Raw genomic sequence first — 21,788 nt, 5'->3', positions numbered from 1 at the left:
CTGGAAGAAGAATGTTAGACAGTTTACCCAGCTGCCACTGAATCTATGCATCGTATTCTTGCAATAAATAACTTTTTACTTAAATGTAATAAAATGCTTTGTTCTAAAATTAGATGTCTCAATTCTCACTTTTGTGTATGTCACATCTACAAAGAAGAAAATTAAACTCACATAGTTTGAAGATAAAGGAATAGGTCAAATCCTAAAACCAGAACCTAATCCCCTAGCAGCCTATAAAGAGTTCTGAGAAGACACTCAGGGTTTGAATAGAACTCTTTATTGGTCTTTGGAGAAATACTCAAATGACATTAGTGGAATTGCATTTTAGAAAGATTACTCCAATTGCAGTCATGAGAGCCAAGGTCAAAACCAAGGGGAGAAACCAACTCCATCACTTTTTAGATCCATACTTAACTTCTAAAGCAGAGTGAGGGTAAGAGGACTGGATGCCATGCAGAGCAAACATAGGGACCAAGTATTTATCTGTGAACAGAGCTGGTTAAGGAGTACTCAGTTTCATTGAGCACTTACCATTTGGTGCATGGTTGAGGTATCCATAGTTAAAGGTTTTGGGTTAGAGGAAGGATGGGGGCTGAATCTTGGAATCTCAGATAAAAGCATGAGCAAACTTTTTCACTTTATTCTGCTTTTGCTAATACCCCTCTCTGAAAGTATGTATATTAAGTATTAGCATATATTAAAAAAATTTTTAGTGAAGTACAGTCAGTTACAATATATCAGTTTCTGGTATACAGCACAATGTCCCAGTCATGCAGATACATACATGTATTCATTTTCATATTCTTTCTCTTTAAAGGTTATTACAAAATATTGAATTTAGTTCCTTTTGCATACATGTTTAAATTAAGCAAAATAACTTAGTAGGAGAATTGGAAAAATAATTATCTAGGTATAACTAGACTCTATACTCATACATAAAAGCTGTAATAAGCATTTGAATGCTAGGCTATTTGTTTAAAGGTTTTATACTCATCATCTTTCTCTGCTACACTTAAAGATTTTTTAAAAATCAGATTCTTTGAAAGATACTGCAGGGGCCACATATATATTTAACTGAAAACCTCTAGATGAAACAACTGACCTGGAGTCTTTTCAAAGGGAATGTTTTCAAAGTTGAAGAAAAATCCAATTAAACCTGGTTGATTTGTTCACTGGGGAGCCACAGGTCTAAGCAACTTACCACAGAATCACAAGAACCTCCAAACATCCTTTACTGTTCAGGGCAGGATATAACACCCACAGGACATCACTGGAACGTCTGCTCAAGTGGAGATATTTGCAAGAAATCCACTAACCTTTGAAGCTGTTCCCTTTCTACCATTTCTTTGGCAGTCTTTTTCAATAGGTAAGTTTTTATACACTCTGAATATGTGAGCTGATATTCTAGCTTTTATCTGAAAAAAAAAAAAACCTCACTTGGAAAAGTTAACCTTTCTTTTCTCACCAAAGATATTTTCTATTTATTCATTCAACATACATTCATTGTGCTTTATTCATATGATTCACTAATTCAATAAGCATTTTTCTGCTCATCTTCCTGCCTGTCACCCCTAAGCTAACCCCTGAGAATTCAGAAAGAAAAAGTGGAATCCCACCCTGGTTGTTCCTATTATATGGATTAAACAGAACAGTAATCTGATGGAGTGCCTTTACTTCTGTGATGCTGGCATCAAGGGTTTGGGCTGAAGCCTGAGGCCTGATTACAGTCCCCATATGAGAGAGCCCCTGACACCAGATGACCTGATTTGAAGTTCAGTCAAGCAGACTGCTGAAAGGCTAAGACAATGGCAGACCCTGGCTCAGGAGTTTTATGTTGGATCCTAAAAGGGTTTAGCAGTTCACCATTGCTGTGGATGCATTTTCATTGAAAGTTTTAGACCATCTGCCCACTTATTTCTCAACAAACAGTTCACTTCATGGAAACAACCTTTTTATTTATTTTTTTAAAATTATACTTTACCTATTAAATGGCACACATATCAAATTCGATAATGGAAATAAATTCAGAAATGTACAAAATAGGGCATCACAGAGATATTTTGACAGCTAACTCAAAGATGATTTTCTTATAAGAATAATAAGAAATTTTTATGTATTTCAAAAAATAGGCAGTGTAAAATCCTCTTAGAGATTGAAATAAAGCTGACAAGCTGGAAGTCAAATAACACATTTGAGTCATAGGCACTTGTCTTTGGAGTAGTGGCCACTGATGAGTGACTGACAAGCAGAGAGGAAGAAATAAATATGTATGTGAAGGATTTCAATTATGCATGTTTCTTGGGAGGAAGCTTGGTTTTGGTTTAACCTAATGGCATCTCATTTACTGTCTGTTACTCTTGGACCAGGTAGTCTACAAGGCCTAGAGGAGCGAGAGTCTTTTTCAAGAAAACCCCATTGCGATACAGAATCCTGGGAAAGGACAGCCTCACAACTCTTCCTAGGAGGGAAGGAAAGGCTGAAAATTCCATGTTGCATTGAATATAACATTTTCAAGTGCATTAAAATCACTTATCTAAATTTATTATGATACAATCATGAATTATGTTTGCTCCACATTTGCAACTAGATGGTACAACAGATGGTGACGATTTACAGAAACATTAAATTTCTGGATAAGATACATTTAATAAATTTGTCAGTGGGAATCTCTAGGGTTATGGGAAGTATTTATATGCCAAATAAAATGGTAGTTAGGTTTGCAAGAAGGCACCGACCCAGAGAAGGGGGTATTCACATCTCAGTGATCAAATTATGAATGCTGAAGGTTTTTTTACAAAGGTTTTTTTTGTTGTGAGAACTCTAGATGGTTTCACTGAAGCCTATGTTTTATGCCAAGAGAAGATCTACCAGGAGAAAGAAAAAAAGTCTATGAACAAAACTGCAAAACATCTGTCTTTGAACAGTTCCTAAACTCAGAAGCATCAGGTTATCTGAGATTTAGCTTCTCTCTGAAACAGAAGTAATAGACAGTTAATCAAATTATAACCAGGCCCAGTTCCAACTGTCACAGATTTTTCAGGCCACACAAACCATAAACCTTAGCAAGTCATCTGTTTGTTCACTTATTCAAACAAACAAACATTTATTCAATCACTCCTATCCCAATAGTATAACAGTAAATTTTATGTTCTTTATATTGGGAAAAAAGTCCATTCTCTTAACATTGGATTAACACAGTAAGAATCCAGAATCTTCTTTAAAATGGATTTGGCTTCATCAGCAAAATTCTTTCTTGAATTACCTTTGATGATTTTTTTTCCTCATTTACAGTGAAAAGCATAGTCATCAGATCACTATAAATGTATTTTTAACAGTCACTAAAATTTCATTAAGCTCAGCAAACAAATAAAAACATTACAGTTTTAAGAAAAATGTTCAGTGAGTCTTAGTTGCAACAGTAGTGTCAGTGATGTACATCCAATCCAAAAATTCTACAGGAAACATTTTATAAAAATATACATCAAACCAGGGGTTCATGATGCCTTTGTAAAGGGAATTTTGTGGATCAAAATTCTAACCTTCTAACTTTCTAATTTAAATGGTTTGGTAATGCTCAGGGTCACCCAGCTAGCAAAGGATGGGGGTTAGACTGACAACCAGCTCTGTCTGACTCAGATGTTTCTCTCTAAACACGTCTGCTGTACTTTGCTCACAGTACTGGCTCTTTTTCCTTGGATTCTAATGGGTGAGCAACACATCATACTAGGTTATTTCATTTCAACAATAGCACCATCAAAGCTGCAGCTCCTGTTAAGTCACTGGAATATGTTCTGTTGTGCCCCACACCCCACTTTTGAATATTATTATACTACTTCTCTTAACCCCAGCGCTATGGCTGAGACACAAATTTGAAATTCTATTTCCCTCAGCATTGATCTGACAGCAAGATTGGCACCACCACACGACTGACACTAGTATTTGGTCTCTGATGCTCTCACTAATAGATTTTCCATCTGTTATTCTGCCATTTTATGGTGTATAATTACATTACTTTATGTGGCAGTGGACTGCATCGCCAGCTACACACTGACAGGGTAATTTAGTTACAAACCTGTCTCATTCAGTATCTTGGATGTTGTGTGTTTACCTCAGAAATAGGCAAAAATGATAAGGTTCCTAATATTAAGACTGCATAAAGCACAAACTTCAAAACAATTTTTAATGTGGAAAGTATTCCAAATATTACACTGTACCACTGTTCTTTGAGTTTTATAAACTGTTCTTAATAAGGAAGACAAAAAATGGAATGGAAGATTCATCTTGGTAACTAACCCAAAGATATATGCTTTTTAAAAAAAGAAGAGAGAAAAGTAAAAATGTGTATAGCAAAAATTGATTAAATCCAAACTTGGTGATATTTTCAGAAAAATAATTAGCTGAGAGGGAGTTCTATTTTGAGAGCACAAGATAAGAAAAATTAGGTCATCCTGTTGGTGTGGTAACAAGTTAACAACCAATCCATAACTTACTTTTAAAAGACAAATAAATGTATTTGTATATATCATAGCTAAATATAAAACACATTTGAAATAAATAATAAATAGAAGAAGAGATGTATACATTGGCTACATAAAAATCTGTTCTGAATAGAGAAAAAAAATCCCAAGAACTAGGAAATTTTAAAAAATATTATCATTTAATCAAATGGAAAAAATACCTTTAATAAAGGCACAAGGAGGAAGCTATTGTATACACACTTTCTTTCACATTTTTGAGGGACATAAAATTCCTATGCTGCTTAAACTGTTCCAGAACACTGAAAAACAAAAATCTAATTAATTTTGCTGAGATCATATAGCCCTAATATAAAAAAGAGAATTACAAAGTTACTATGAAATAAAGAAAACTATGTAACTATCTACTTTACAAATATAGATGCAAAAATGTTTGCATCCAAATTTCAGAAAATCAAAACCCAGCAAAATAAACCTGGAAATAAAACAGTATGGCCAAGTGAGGTTAATTCCAAGAATATAGCTATAACTTAAAATCTGAAAACATCACATTGTATCAATATGGATGGTAGAAAGTTATTTTGCAAAGACTGTAGGAGTATTATGTAAAAGTAATGCAACTTTTTCTGATAATAACTCTTAGAATGAGGAAAGCAAAGATATCTTTATAACCAAGGAAACATCTATCTTAAGATATCCAATATTTAAATGCGAAAAGGGGGAAACAAAACCAGTCTTCTTGTTAGTTATTTTCTCATTTAGAAAATATAGTTTGTTTGCATAAAAATGGTGTTATTTGTGTTTACATGCAATGGGTTTCTCATTCTTTTTAAATTAACTAGTACGTATTTTAAAAATCTCAGCTTTAATTACTATTATGATAAATATTGGTGGATATAGCTTACTACTGTATCTTGGATATATGCCTAGAGGTTGAACTTTTGAATTATAGGAGAGGCATCTATTTCACTGTGTAAGAAACTCCTAAACAATTCTCCAAAGTGGTTTACCATTTTATAGCAACAGTGCATAAAAATTCCTTTTGCTTCACATTCTTAGCAGCATTCTGGTGATTTTATAGTATCATACTTGGTTGTCATTTGCATGTCCCAAATACATTAAATAACATTAGGCACTTTTTCATATACTTACTGACAATTTGGATATATTCTCTGGTGAAGTCTAGCCAAGATTTTTGAACTTCAGAAAAAAATTATTTTGGTGGATGGATGGAGCTTGTCTTTTTCTTACTGACTTGCAGATGTTGTTTTGTTCTGGATTCAAAACCAGAGATAAATCCTTATGATCAACAAGAAAACATCAATCATAATATTAGAAACATGGTATGGTACATGGGCTGCAAAAATAGCCCCAATTTTTCCTTTTCCCTCATATGCATGTCCTGTGTTATGTAATTTTGTTGTGCTCTCCCATTCTGAGTAGGCCTCTGCACCCACACTCCTGGCCTCCTGCCCTTATTTTTAGGCACAGTCATATAATTTGCTGTGGTCAATGGTATGTTAGCAAACATGACATAACTGACTAGAGGCTTGAAAACGTGCTTATAAACTTCCACTCTTTCTCTTGTCTTTCTGCTTTCTCCATGAACACATGCCCAGAGAAGCCTTCTGGGGGATGAGACATAAGGAGAAGAGCTGAGTCAATCTTGTTATTACAGCCCATGACCCATCCTTGAGCGTGACAGTCAACCAACCTTCCAACACGTGAGGCAGCCCTGGCAAGAACTGCAAAGCCTCTTCACAGGTGCGGCTGACTGTAGATGCATGAGCAAACTTAGACTGAAAAGACTGCCAGCCAACCAAGTGCTGTGAGCTAAAGGAATGATTATTCTTTTCAGCCACTGGTTTTCGTGGTTGTTTTCTATGCAGCACAATTGTTACAACAGATAACTGATACACATGTGCAAATGATTACACAAAAAGAATTAACACAAATAATACAAAAGGCATTTAAATTCATTAGAAATCAGAATAATTCAAATTCAGTAAACAAGGAGATATTTCTCACTCATCAGGTTGGAAATCATTTTGTTTGACAATATGCAAAGTAGTTAGGAGAAGTGACTATAACAGTGGAACCAAAACATGCTATTTCCTTCCTGAAGGAGGCATGTAGTTTATATCAAAATTTAAAGTGTGGCCACTTGATAAAGCAATTCCAATTGTTTAATAGTCTGAATTAAATACTTGCAGATGTTTTGCAAATACATGTGCAAAAATGTTTTCAAAACAGTGTTCATTACAAAAAAATTTTTAAGAAAACCAAATGCAAGTGATAAAAATGTCCTTCAATGTGGGAATAGTTGAATAATTTATATTACATCTTAGAATGCTATGCAGCTGTTAAAAATAATGGAAGTTATTTCTTGATAAAGAAATACATCTCAGACTGCTATCAAATCAAAAAGAAAGGCAAGAAAGAATGCATATAATATAACTCACATAAATGTGTATTTGTGTATATATGTGTGGACATGTGTATTTACAGATACTTAAAAAGACACTTATGATATACATCACATATTAACTTTGTTTGAAATTTTGGGAAAGGAAATAAAATGGATGGGGAAGAAAGGTGAAACTCGTATTTTCTTGAGATTGTTGTTTCTTAAAACTTTTTAAATAAGAGTGTATTCACTTAAAACTTGTGTAATGAATACATTGATAAGAAGTATTAACTGTTGAAATAATTAAAACCCAAAAAAGATCTAGAAGAGCAAATTGTGAAGATTTAGTAGATTTTATACTATAATAAGCTGTCCAAAGGGGGTTAAAAAAATAGAAGTCATGAAAGAAAAACAGTAAATCTAAATATGTAAACATTAAACACTTCTCCCTGTAATAAAACACTAAAAGTGAATTAAAAGTTAATCAACAAAAAATGTTTGAAAAGCATTGCCACAGGCATAGAGTTAATACACTTCATACACTAACAGATGTTACAAAACAGGAGAAAAAGCTTAAAAAGTGCCAGAGAAGGCACGTTTTATTCTTCTCCAAAAATTCTCCAAAGGATATTCTCCAAAGGAGAAATGCAGACAATAAGCATCAGAAAAAAAGAAAGACTTCAACTTGAATAACCATCAATACAATGAACATTAAAACATTAACAAGATGCCATTTTACCTTTCAAACTGAGGAAGAATAAATAATGTTCATGAAGATAATACAGCTGGTCAACTGTTGTTGTGCACTGCTCTGGATGTAGCTGAAATCCATCAGGGTATAACTTTTCAGTTTGGCTCTCCATGTCTGGGGTTGCCCATCCTTGGATTCAACCAAACACAGATCATGCCATACTGTCATTTCTTTAAAAAAAAGCTGCACAGAAGTGGAGTTGTGCAGTTTAAGCTTATTGTCCAAGGGTCCACTCTACTCCTAATGCTGCTGTAGCAAAAACACACCCTCTATCCTATCGACAGTAATCTAAGTTGGTAGACATTTCTAGAGAAAAATTTAGCTATGATTTAGAAAGATGATCAAAAGAAAATATTTAGGCACATTAACAGTGATTATATTTGGATATTAGTATAAGGAGTAATTTATTTTTTATTACTTCTATTTGTTAAAAAATATTAAAAATTATTAATGGCCCGACTGCCTCACAAGAGAGGTTCTTAATAAGCAGATGGCTGTGCAAACACTGTGAAACTTCAGTTTCCTGTTTGCCAGGTGTTTGTGATTACTGGGAGGGTTATTGGTACTGAAAGTGAATGCAGAATATCAAATTGAGGATGGGACACAATCTTAACAACTCAAAATTTGAGAAAGGACTGGGGGAAGAATATAGACTGTTAGCAGTTCTGTCCTTAGGTGTGGAAATGTTCAGAAAGTTTATATTCTTTCTAACTTTTTGAAAATACTGGAGTTACCAAAAATGAGTATATGTTACATTTATAATGAAACAAAAAAATGTTTACGAAACAATGATTGGGTATTTCTTTAGGGGAAAGGATTGTTCTCAAACTATAGAATATCTTATATGATTCTGTTTCAGTCTAGTTTCAATGTCTCAAATGAGAACTGTCATTGTTTAATCTCCAAGGGTTTCTAGTGTTTTGCTTTATTTTGTTTACATTGTAGTATCAAGAAACAATTCCAACTCTTCATCCTATATTTTTGCCTTTATATAATAATGTCTTCTCCTGATGTTTGAAAGGTAATTTCAAAAGCTCAAAGAAATCAACTTCTCTATATGTAATAAAGGTTTGTGCCTCTTAAATAATTTTAATCCTAATACCTCTTGCTGTTTTTTTAAGTTACTCCCTTTCATATCAGATAACTTGTTCCTCTTCTCCTGCCAGCTGCCTACAGAAATCCTACTTTATATCACTGTTGAAACTTCAAAAGAAATCCTCAGCACAATGGATTTATTCTTTTTGAGCTTAAGTCTCTTTGTTAAAATTTTTTTCATTACCTACAGTAAAGAAACCAAAATAGAATTGAATTTTATTGAACTTTGTCCTATAGTGAAGTTTCAGCTCAGGTTTTTTGAGTCAGATTTGATATGATGAAGGTCAGTCACCACATTATTTTAGATAATAATGCACACATGGACTCATTCTCCTGATTTTTACTCTCATTCTTTTATTGAACGTATTTCTGTGAAGGGAAATATGCTCCCTTTTCCCATGTAGTATACAATATTTTTCTAACATCCCTTAAATTAAACTGAATGAAACAAATATAGTAGCTTTATAAAAATCGGCCTGGACAGAGAATCTAATTAATCATGGACCGACAGTTAAAATTCAGAAAATAAAGGGAAATATACACAATCTTAAAAGTCTTATTAAGGACAAGAAAAAAATCTGAGCTCTATACCACTGAATATTTTTATATATATTTTCTGCTGTAACTTTTGATTTAATTCACTAATCACCCTGCTAACATTCATTGGCTTCCTACTGCACATTGAATAAAATCCAAACTTCTGGCCATAACCTACAGAGCCATGACCTGTCTCATGCTTATCTTTCTGGCTTCATCTCTTGCCACATTATACTCCCGCCATTCTGGCTGTTTTCTAGTTCTGAGAACACATGTCATTCCCACTTCAAAGCCTTTAAATTTGAAATTCCCTATATCAGGGTTGTTTTTGTCCCCACTTCATATTGCCAATTCCTTATCATCTTTCAAGGATGGAAATACTCCACTTTCATAGGTTGTCCTTTATTATTTACTTTTAAATTTCTGTACCCAGTCTGTTTCTTTCAAAATATGCATCACAGTTTGGAATTGCATATTTATTTATTGGGCTTCTTAATGTCTATCTTCCTCTGTGGATGCTGAGAACCAAGAAGGAGGGATAACGTGAACATGCCACTTAGCATCTAGCAGAAAGTGACCATATAATGCCTGGTCAATAACATCTGGTAAATGAATGATCAAATATAAATAAATAAGTAACGCTACACATACATACAATGTACACTAATAAGACCACACTTCAAAGACCAGGTAAAAAGCCATGGTGTGAATATTATAGAAAATATATTTTTTAACCTCTCTTGCTGCTGTGTATCCAAAGTTCAAAGCAGTATGTAATAATGAATAGACAAAAAAAAAAAAAACTTCAGAAAGACACAGAATATTAATGTCAAAAGGGACTTGAAATGCTTTGCTTTAACCTTTCAGTTTTTTCTAGAACTTAGTAAAATGTAGATCCAGGCAACCTTCAGAAGACAAACACAGGGACCTCTAAACAGCAGTCCTAAAAAGTAAATCCAGAGGAGAAAGACCAGAAGTTGTCTCCCAGGAGAACCATCCAAAGCTAAAAGTGATGTTAAAAGTAAAACAATCTGCACACACACACTCCCCACCCTGCCACACTGCTTTCCCTCTCAAGTCAGCAAATTCCAACCACATTGGCATTTCTCAGTCATTTTGGAAGGACAAACTCTGCCTCAAGCAGATTGCCCATGTTGCCTTCACTTCTTGGAAGGATCTTCCTTTCATGTAACTTACTGGCTCACCTTAAAATATTACCTCCATGTTCCTGAAAAATAAACCAAGTAGCTCTGTTTTGTTCTGTTGCAGCACTTGTAAATTTTACAGAATCCGTGTTAATTTTTGCCTATGCAGTGTCTTTGTCTCTGCTCCTCCTTACTTGATTCATTTATAGGGCACATATTTGTGTTTATTTTCTGTGCATTTTGTATTAGTTTCCCAGGGCTACCATAACACTGTATCAGAGACTGAGTGGCTGAAACAACAGAACTTTATTTTTGTGCAATTGTGGAACCTAGAAGTCTGAGATCAAGATGTCCACAGGATTGGTTTCTTCTTTTTTCTTTTTTTTTTAATTGAAATATTGTCAATATACAATGTGTCAATTTCTGGTGTACAGCATAATGTTTCAGTCATACATATATATATACACACATATTTGTTTTCACATTTTTTTCATTATAGGTCACTGTAGGATATTGAATACAGTTCCCTGTGCTATGCAGAAGAAACTTGTTTATCTGCTTTATATATAGCAGTTAGTAGTTGCAAATCTCGAACTCCCCGTCTTCTAAGGGCTCTCTGCTTGGCTTGTAGAGGGCTGCTTTCTCCCTGTAACTGCACATGGTCTCCTCCATGTGTGTGTTTTTGTCCTAATCTCCTCTTTTTATAAGGACATCAGTCACATTGGATTAGGACCCATCTTAAAGATTACCTTTTAACTTCATTACTACTTTAAAGACCATATCTCCAAAATACAGTCACATTCTAAGGTACTGGGGATTCGGATTTCTTGAAAGGAGGGACATAATTTGGACCTTAACACCATTATATTACCAGTGTATTTCTCAGAACCTGGCACATATAGGTGCTTTTATTAAAAAAAATATATTTAAACTGACTATACTTCTGTTAAAGAAATTATATTTATAAAAGGCATGAATAATTGAGTGCAATATTTCTTCAATTGAAATAAATGAGGCAGAAACTACTCTGAATGAAATCCTGTAAAACAACTCCTCAAAACCGTACTTTGAAGAAAAATACAGTGATTTTTGGCTTTTAAATATCAAGCAACCAAGTGTTCTTGGAGACATTCAGATAGGTTTCTTTTAAATGAACACCTCAAAAAGGGACAATCCAATCAAATTTTCAGCCAGAGAAGCAAAAGAGATGAATCTTGAAGCTAAAATCTATGCATGATCTTAAAGAATCAAATGTTTTTAAGTACAGCCTTTACTCTTATTTGTATCAGGCATATGAAGAGTTTGTAAATTGTACATTTCTTGTAAATGAAGTCACTGCTCTTAAATTTGTGAAGTAAATACACTTGGAGTTGGTTCTTGTTACATCAATAATTAGATAATATCTTCATAGAGTCCTCATGTTTTAGAAAAATTATGGGAATGAACATAAATATTCATTCCTGTTCAATATGTATGCTCTCTGGAATCCCGAGATGTGAATAGCAATATCTTATTATGCGAATCAGACTGTTCATTAAATGCTTCTGGATAATCTTTAGAGAGTACATTAAAATTCAAGTATTATTATGCATATGGGTATCCTGTAAAACTCAAAGAAAGATTTTAAAAGTAACTGGTGAATAACTTCCTAGAATAAAAACTTTTTAATCAAAGAATCAGCCTAGAGGAAAAGAAGGTCAAGTGGTTACATGGAGCAAAGCTCCTTAACAGTAAACCCAAGAGAAGGCTATTTTGATAAAAGATCGATATTATGTGTCATAATCACAGAATCCCAACAATACATTGTTTGTTTCAGTGCAATTCACTTGTAAATGCTTTGTTGTTGCTGTTTTGCTGCTCTTTGCTATTCTGTTCTATTTTGTTTTGTTTTGTTTTGTTTTTATACTGGTAGGATGTTTGCATATATTTGTGAAACACCAGAAAAGAGACATTTTAGAAATATTACTATGAATTTTAATGAGTTCAATATTTTAAATTTTTATTTTTTAAATATCACAAACAATTCTCTTTTGATGTACAATTCTATGAATTTTAACCCACATATAGATACATGTAATCATGTCCATAATAGGACAGAAAGCAGTTCCACCATCCCCAAAACTCTCTTGTGCTATCTCCTTATAGTAAAACTCTTCCCTTAAACCCAACCCCTGGGACCCAGTGATGGTCTCCCTCTCCAGAATTTTGTGTATGAGAATGTCATATAAATGGAAGCACCTCTTGGCTTTTTGAGACTAGTTTCATTCATTCAGCATAATACCTTTAAGTCTTGTTCAACTTGCATGTATCAATAATTCATTCCTTTTCATTGCTGAATGCTATTCCATTTTATGGATTCATCACACACATTTATTCATTCATTGAAGGACATTGGGTTTTTCTTTTATTTTTTCATTTTATTATAATTTTTTTCTTAATTCCTATGTTTTAGGATTTGTCAGAATTAGGAACTATCTCCCCAACTGGTTGAGTTCTAATTTAGGTTTTTTGTTTTTGAGTGTGTTTTTTTTTTTAAACCAATACCATTAAGATATAATTAGCACCCAATTAAATTTGCTGTTAGATGGATTTGGAAAAGTGTATACATCTGTGTAACCACCACCATAATGAAGATACAGAACATTTTTATCACCCCCCAAAATTCTCTCCTATCCCTTTGCAGTTAATCCCCTCCATCCCCTGCAGTCTCATCAACCACTTATCTGTCACTATACATTATTTTATATTTTCTAACATTTTATATAAATAGATTCATGCAGTACGTATTCTTGTAAGGCACTTATCCCATTCCTGAGGGCTCCACCCTTATGCTTAAGCACTTTGACCTTGGGTTTTTCTTGTTTGGGCAATATAAATAGAGCTGCTATAAACATTAATATGCAGTTTTTTATGTGAATGTAAATTTTCATTTCTCTAAGGTAAATGCCTAGGAGTCAGACTGCTGGGCTATGTAAATGGTGTATGTTTAAATGAATAAGAAACCATCTAATTATTTTTCAGAGTGGCTGTGAAATGCTGAGTTCTCACTAGCAGTGTCTCTCAATCCAGTTTTTTCACATCTCACTAGAATTTATTGTCAGCATTTTTTCCATCATAGCCATTCTAACAGGAAGTACAGTGGTTTCCCATCCTGGCTGTAATTTGTGATTTCCTAAAGGTGAATAATGCTGAACATCTTTTCATGTGTGTATTTGCTGTTCTTATATTCTCTGTGGTGAAATTTTTGTTCAAATCCCTTGCCTAGTTTTTCAGATAGTTAATTATTTTCTTACTGTAGCATTTTACTTATTTTTACATTATTTCCATAGAAGTATTTTAGTGAATAAGTGACTTGCCAATACTTTCTGTAACTTGGTGGCTTGTCTTCACTCTTTAAAAGTGTTTTCTGCAAAGAAAAAAAATTAATTTTGGTGAAATCCAATTTGTCATTTTTAATGGGTTATACTTTTGGTTATCTAAGAACTTTATGCCTTAGCCTAGGTCACTAAAATTTTTCTCCTAAATCTTTTTCTGGGAGATTTATATTCTTATGTTTTGTATTTATAAACCATTTCAAGTTATTTTTTTTTTGTATAAGTGCAAGGTGTAGTTTGAGGTTTAAATTTTTACATATGCATAATCAATAGTTTCAGTGTCATCTGTTAAAAAGTCCAACCTTTCTTCATTGATTTGCTTTTGCACCTTTGTCAAAAGCCAGTTGTCCATGTTTGTTTGGGTCTATTTCTAAACTATTCTTCTTCCATTAAGCTATGCCTTCATACTTTTGGCAAATCCACAGCCCTTTATAATTAGCCTTGAAATTGGTAGCGTAATTCTTCCCACTTAATTCTTCTCTTTCTAAATTATTAAAGCTGTTTCAGTTCTTTCACCCTTTCATATAAATTTTACAGTCACCTGGGGAATAACCACAAAACCATCTCTTGGAATTTTGATTAGTATTGTGTTAAATTTATGGATCAGCCTGAAGAGAATTGACACATTTATTATATTGAATATTCAAATCTATGAACATTGTATATGTCTCTATTTAAGTCTCTGATTTCTTTCACCAGTATTTTTTTAATCCAGTTTTTAGCATGCAAATTCTGTGTATGTTTTGTGAGATAGATAAGTATTTCATTTTTTAAAGTTGTAATTGGTTTCATTCTTTCTTTTAAATTTTGGTTTCTAGTACTGCATTAGTATATAGAAATACAATTGACTTTTGTGTGTTGATTTGGTATCTGATGACCTTGCTAAACTCACTTATTTGTTCTAAATGTGTGTGTGTGGTTGTGCATATATATATACATATATATATATATATATTCCCTGGGATTTCTTACACACATAATTATGGTGACTTTAAGTGGAAATAGTTTTATTTCTTCCTTTGTAATTTGCATGTCTTTAACTTCTTTTCTTTGCCTCATTGCACTGGCTAAAAACACTAGTACAATGTTGAAGAGGAATAGCAAACACAAATATCCTTTCCTTCTTCTCAACCTTCAAGGGAAAACATTCAGACACTTTGGATAAGCCTGCCATTTTTGATGCCCTAGGGTGTGTGAGAAGCCAGTAACCAAGTCTTCAACTTTATCTTGCCAACTTAGGCTGTTTCTATCTTGTTCAGGTGACACCTTGAGACCCAACCCTATCTCTCTCCAGCACTCTCTGGGGAAAGAAAGAAGAGAATCTTCTCAAGTGATCAAAAATCCAAAAGTGACTGTTGACTGCTGCAAACCACATCCATCTTGATGACAAGCTTGTCCACATTCAAAAGAGCCTTCTAACCTGGGGTCAGTATTTCTTTTAACCTATGATTTAAGTTTGTATTCTCTTTCTTAAACTAAAATAAACTAAAATTATCCATGTTTTCTCTTTTCAAATGTGCTTGCATTAAGCATTCCTTAATTCCTTTGAATCTCCTGATGATCTTGAAGTGATGTAATATAATGTCCAAGGAAACTACAGAAAATAATTCTTCAACAAATATTAACACACATGCATAGAATACATGGGATGCATGTTTACAAGTACATGCTATTATACTTGTGTTCCTATTAAATATAAGATATGTGTGAATGTAATATATGATTGTGTACAATTAAATAAACTCCTCTGAAAACCTAGAAACAATTAATAGTGTTTAGCACTAATAAGTCTTTCAGTTGGGCCTCAAAAATAATGTCCTTTGAATGAGCAAATAAAGCATATATTACTGACTCTTCCCCGTATATCAGGATTGTGTTAAAGACTCAGTGAAAAATAGGCATAAAGGCTTTTTAAATCCTTAGAGAAAGTTTTGTGTAAACTCTTTTTGTATTTGCATACCTCATATGTATGCTAATAACAAAGTTTCTTTGGAGATGATTTTCTGCTCAGGGCACTATATATTGAAGGTGATATCAGTTTTGTTTATCTTGTGAGAAAATAAGGCAACATTCGTATATCAAGAAGAATAACACACAAGCTCAAAAACAGTCACAAAAAAATGATGTATTATTTTAATAACATTTTGCATTCTTATTGCACATTTTATCATAAAGATCAATAAAATGTCCCAACTGATAATAAATGCAGGAATTATTCAACCTCCTGTCTTAACAAATTGTCTCAGGAATGGAAGACAATAACTGTATTTTTACCCACCCAGCCACACAGCTCAATAATTTATGCTAGAAAATCCAAATCTCAAGAAGAATTGTAGACTTTTCAGGAGCGATGTCAGTCAGAGCTTGAGTCAGGGAGAGGCTGACCCAAGAAAGTAATCAAAATCCACATAGTAGGGTGTTGCACCTTGAAATATGAATCTAGCTTTTAACAAATAGAAATACAATCTATGACAATTGCTCATTGTTGTTTTCTTAAACTTTCAAAATAGGAATTTATCACATATGTTTCAAAGTTACTGACACAAAGTAAAAGGGAGCGAATTAAGGACTTTCCCACAGTTAGCCTAACTTCTAGGGGGTGGGGGTGATGAGATGTCTCCCTGAGAGTTCCTAGCACACTGAAAATGTGCTATGTGATTCTTACACAGTCTATCCATTGCAAAGGTCTCCATCTTCAGTGAAATAACAACCTCCTTCCGGCGTGTTGTTGCTAGGTTACTAGTAAATAGAACTCCCATAGTGCAATATATACAGGAAGAGTCAGGATATAAGTAAGAAAATAACTACAATAACTCTGTCATGCTTATGCACCTGGATGCATTAATATACATCCAGAGGCATTTTTCTAGGCGGAAGGAAGAAATTTATTTTCCATTTTGAATCTTCTTTGTAATTCATTGAGTGTCTCTCCTATGTCCCAAACACCTTGAAAGCATTTCAATTAAAGAGGCTGCTTAATCCAAAAGTCTAGATTCCTGGATTTCTCAATCAATATTGCAGCTGATTGGCTTGAGTGCTGGCATTTGACAGAGAAAAATTACAAATGTCATTTTTGGAGGGGACCTTGAGTTTACATATTCTAGCCCACAAACTTAAAAAGAAGTTCAAACTAACTCAGTTTGAAGGATTATGTGGTTTATTATGGAAGGGGTCCACCCGACAATACTGCTTCTACTAAGGGCCCAGTGTAGTTACTACATTTACTTGACTTTGTTATACAAACTCATGGTCATTTATGTACTATAATCACTGGACAAAACTTTAAACATGAGATGCCCATGCCAGGAACTTGTAGATGGGGCCTGGCATCAATGTTTTAAAAGCTCCATTGGATAGTGGGCTGGGGCTGCTTGAGCCACTGGTCCTGCACAGAGATACTTCAAGGCCTTGTTAAGAATGTTTGGATCCCATGAAGCCCTACTATGCCCAAGTTTACCAAGAGATTTGGGTAGGTATGGGGTTGATGGGCTTCGTCATTTATAAAATCAGGAGTGCTGATAAAAGAAGTAAAGCCTTGAAAGATCCCAGTCCTGTGCCTGCTCATGGCCACCATTAGCCAGCTGTAAATGGAAAGAACATTGGTCTGGCTGTATTGGTTGGGGTTGAGGGGCATCGTGTTTCCTGGAAGACATTCTGCTGCCCTCATGCATGAATAAACATACTTCTGAGATCCTCCCCCCCAAAGAAATTCCATCGGTCAATATGATGAGCAATTTGATTTGCAAAGTAGAGACTTGTCAGCCTGCAGATCATCAAATAGCACATTCTTCCTTCAGAAGGTTTTAAGATGAAAGGGCAGAGGAACATATACATTTAGAATTGTGCATGATTCTGTTAATATTAGTAGAATATCAAAATCACAATATGTCAAGAGGGAAAATCTTAAATGAATTTATTTCTTTCACCAGGCCTCTCCTATCTTTTTCATTCACACTCAAGAAATTATATTGCTTTAGAGAAAATAAAAGGACAGAATGAGCAACTAACTCCATCTGTAAATTTTTTTAAATAAAGCTAGATTCCAAAATTGCACCTCTAAAGTGTGAATTCAGGATTTGAACATTTTTGCAAATGAAGGGTAAAAAATAAAACCTACCAGAAAATGGAAAATAAAATCTTTTCCACTTACCACTTTATAAAAGTGACTGTAAAAATGTGCAAAATCACCAGTGATATTCATGCAATCCCTGAAAAATAGGTTTGAGTAGGCTAGAGGATTAAATACGAGTGGAACTGTGTGAATTATGCATAACCAAAAAAAAATCCAAAAGGGTATAGAATGTACTGAATTTTTTAAATTCCATTTTTCTATATTGATGGTTCAGAAAGCAGGGACATATTTTTTCCTTTTTTTTTTTCTCCACTTTACAAAAAGAGATCTTATTCCCTAGTCCCTCATCATAGACACTCAGGCTAAGTAGTAAAAACTATTGATAATTTTCCCTTCAGGAAAACTCAGAAAAGTGTGGATCTAGTAGGAATCTCAACATTTGAAAGAGAAATCTTTTTGAATTTATATTTTTCCCTTTCAGTTTTCTTTTTTTTAACCTCTGGGTGGGAAACCCTGCAAGATAAAGACCAAGTTTTTCCTCTAATTCTTAGATGGGAATCACCAGCTTGTTGACTCTCAGTTTTTGTTTGTTTGTTTATTTGCTTTAACCTCTGGGCTGGAAACCCTGCAAGACAAAGACCAAGGTTTTCCTCTGATTCTTAGATGGGAACAACCAGCTTGTTGACTCTCATTGCCTTTCCTCTGCAGTGTCAGCCTCAGGCTGACCAGTCAGCTGTCTCTGGGAAGAGGGCTGAATTGCCTTCAGGGCTGTCAGAGTGGCCTTTGATTCCTCCAACTCTCAGGCAAAGGCTTCAAAGTCTATCCTCGAGCTCTGGCCTTGCCCCCACCTTGTTCTTGAATGTTTCCCAAAATCCAAGATAGAATTTTAGCACAAATCAAACAGTGAGGAGCTTGTGGAAAATGAATATTCTTGACTGGCAACAGTTCCTAACAAGGAGCCATCTATGTTTCAGAGCTTGTCACTAGCACTGAATGTCCACATCTGTGTACGTGCATAGAAAACTCTGGAAAAGTAATGTACTTCACTGATAACAGTGGTTATCTCTGGGACAGGGAGTGGGATTGAGGTTGGTGGTTGAAGTAATTTTCATTTGTTTTATACTATTTTAATTTTGTATAATTAATTTATAATTTAAAATGTGTAATGTTTAATTTTATATCAATAGTTAATGTGAATTTAAAATATACTTAACATTAAATAGAACAAAAAGTTCTATGGAATATTCTGTAAAATAGGGCTTTATCTTTATCTTGCAGGGTTTACCGCCCAGAAGTTAAAAAAAAAAAAGAAAACTGAAAAATGTCATAAGCAGAAATTCAAAAAGATTTCTCTTTCGAATGTTGAGAATCCTACTAGATCCTCAGTTTTCTGAGTTTTCCTGAAAGGAAAGTTATCAATAGTTTTTACTACTTAACCTGAGTGTCTATGATGAGGGACTAAGGAATAAAACCTCTTTTTGTAAAGTGGAGGAAAAAACTAAAAACATTTGTCCCTGCTTTCTGAACCATCAATACAGAAAAATAGAATTTAAAAAAAATCAGTACATTCTATACCCTTTTGGATTATTTTTTTGGTCATGCATAATTCACACAGTTCCACTCATATTTAATCCTCAAACCTATTTTTCCGGGATTGCAATGTCAATGGTGATTTTGCACATTTTTTACAGTCACTTTCATAAAGTGGTAAGTGTTGCCTACTGACCCAAATGAGTAGGTTGATTACAGATTTTATAATATTGTTAATCAGCATAAGGTAGGCGGGAGGGAGGATATGTGTGTGATCCCCAGTTCTCCATTTCCATTCCATGACATCAATGAGATGGCACATAACTTCAAAATCCTCTCAAAACAGTGCTCCAAAAGGCCACTACTAATCTGTAAGTGTTGGCCCATACTACCATATAAAGTCTTCTCTGGTGGCCTGTTTCTTAATGAAGCAGACACTAAACCTCTGTACCGGGTCTTCTTTCCGTGAGGGTGTATCTGAATAGCTCAGGGAGCTTTCCCAAGTTCCAAAACTAGAAAGTCTGATTTTGTGCAAGTATGATTAGACCTTGGGTGAACCTGTTGCAGACAAAACCCCCAACTGATTCTGATAAACTGGCTATGAATTGTCATTATGAATGCAGCTCTTTTGCCCCTTTCCCTGTCTGCCCATTCCTGTCTCCCTCTAATCCTAGAGAAAACTAATTATAGGAATGAGATCACAGTGCAGTTTAACCGAACTCTTGACTTATGCTCTACTGAATGCACACAATACCTCGTCTAACCTGTTAATTATTTTCCAAGATTAAAAAAATAAATAAGAACAAAGAATTAAGTAAAGAATGACTAGCTTTCTATCCCCAATTCTGCAGACAGATTGCTAGGGCAAGATAACATCTTTCTCCAGATGAGGAGCCAGCCAGTCTACACGCTGTGGAGAATGATGCAGACAGAATCTATCCCCCTGCCTTGATGTTCCACTTTCCCCCTTTTCCACTTGGAAATTGTTGTGGCCAAGTAGACTCTTCAGGACACAAGTCTACCTTCTATAAATTTATAAATATTGATGATAGTGTAGGTCTAGTACATATAAATTCAGATGACTTGGTTGCAGGTCTGAGTCTAGAATTAATTAGCCTTCTGACCTCAGGCAGGCATATAGCTGCCCCAAGGTTTAGGATTTTCACTGACAAATGGGATTAATAAAATGTTCCCTCTATTTCTTATGATTAAACTCAAAATGATCCCTGGCTTGGCCGTACACTATCTGTGGGATTCTGGATGGATCACTTTACCTCTGGGACCTCAATATCTTCATCTCCAAAATTGGGATTGTGTTACTAGATCAGTGGTTCTCAATCTCTATTCTGAATCAGAACCCTTGAGGGCAAAGTAGGCTCGGGATGGTGGGGTGGGATGGAGGGAAGTGTAGTTAACATGCAGCAAGGTCCTGAACCCTCTTCCTTGCTTCACCCACATCTTATGTTTGTGTATTGGATCTTTGTTTGAGATTCTTTCACAGCCAAATATATTTTTAAAGCACAACTCTGAATTCAGAGCTAGCTCATAATTCTCTAAATCTAATTCACAGGATTGTCAGTCTCAAATTAGATAATGGTTGTTAGTATGTTTTGTAAAATGAAAAACTAACAAGCTGAGTGGCCTTGGAAGGATTATAATAGGGGCTTAAATTTTCTCAGCTGGCAGAACTTCATTGGTCTTGCCTTGCTTTCTCTTGCCCTTGCACCCTTATGCTGCTCACAAAAGAACCCACAGTTTCCTGATCATATCATTTCACCAGACTCTTTGGTCCCAACCAAATGCTGGCCTCAGCCAATTTCAACAAAAGTAGAACATACATTCATAGTATCCCTGCTTCTTACCCTTTTCCATCTGGCAGGTCTTAGAAAATAACCACCTGCCTCCACTGGGAATATGAGTATTCAGGGAAGATCGCTGGGTCCCCATAGTAATTATCCTAACCTCTGCATGAAATTGAGTCTGTGGCAGTTAGTCCTTCCTTGAACAATACATCAAAGTGAGCAGCTTTGTCAGTGTCCTGTTCAACTCACCCTTCTCACACCCACAATGCCTCTCCCCTGAAGATCCTCAATATGAAAAAGCCCAGCTTTGAATCTAGCCATCCTATACTGGCAGTAGAGAAGAACTTGTTCCACATGTGTGAATTGGAATGACATGTGAAGGCTGAGTTCAACAAGCATACAGTTTATAATGGGCCTACTAGGCATCAGGTTTACAGGTTACATAGATGAATAGGTAGTGACTGGTCTTGATGAGCAGGGAAACTCAAGAAAGAGCCATACTTGTAGTTACTGTACATACACTGCAGTAAATAGAGGTGAGAGTCTACGCAGTGTGTCATGGAGTGTGTTATATCCTTAGCTTTTGGATGCTTTCAGTAA

At 34.7% G+C, this 21,788-nt stretch overlaps 1 pseudogene; it reads left to right on the top strand.

The window, feature by feature from the left end:
• LOC140691393 (ATP synthase subunit ATP5MJ, mitochondrial pseudogene) overlaps positions 1-17,361 on the top strand; it is a 33,466-nt pseudogene extending 16,105 nt beyond the window's left edge.
• The last annotated feature ends 4,427 nt before the right edge of the window (positions 17,362-21,788 follow it).

This window comes from Vicugna pacos, chromosome 35 (genome assembly GCF_048564905.1).
Source record: "Vicugna pacos chromosome 35, VicPac4, whole genome shotgun sequence".
In the NCBI taxonomy this organism is placed as follows: Eukaryota; Metazoa; Chordata; class Mammalia; order Artiodactyla; family Camelidae; genus Vicugna; species Vicugna pacos.
The sequence above is the reverse complement of the archived record's forward strand: the minus strand, read 5'-3'. Positions and strand labels throughout refer to the sequence as shown.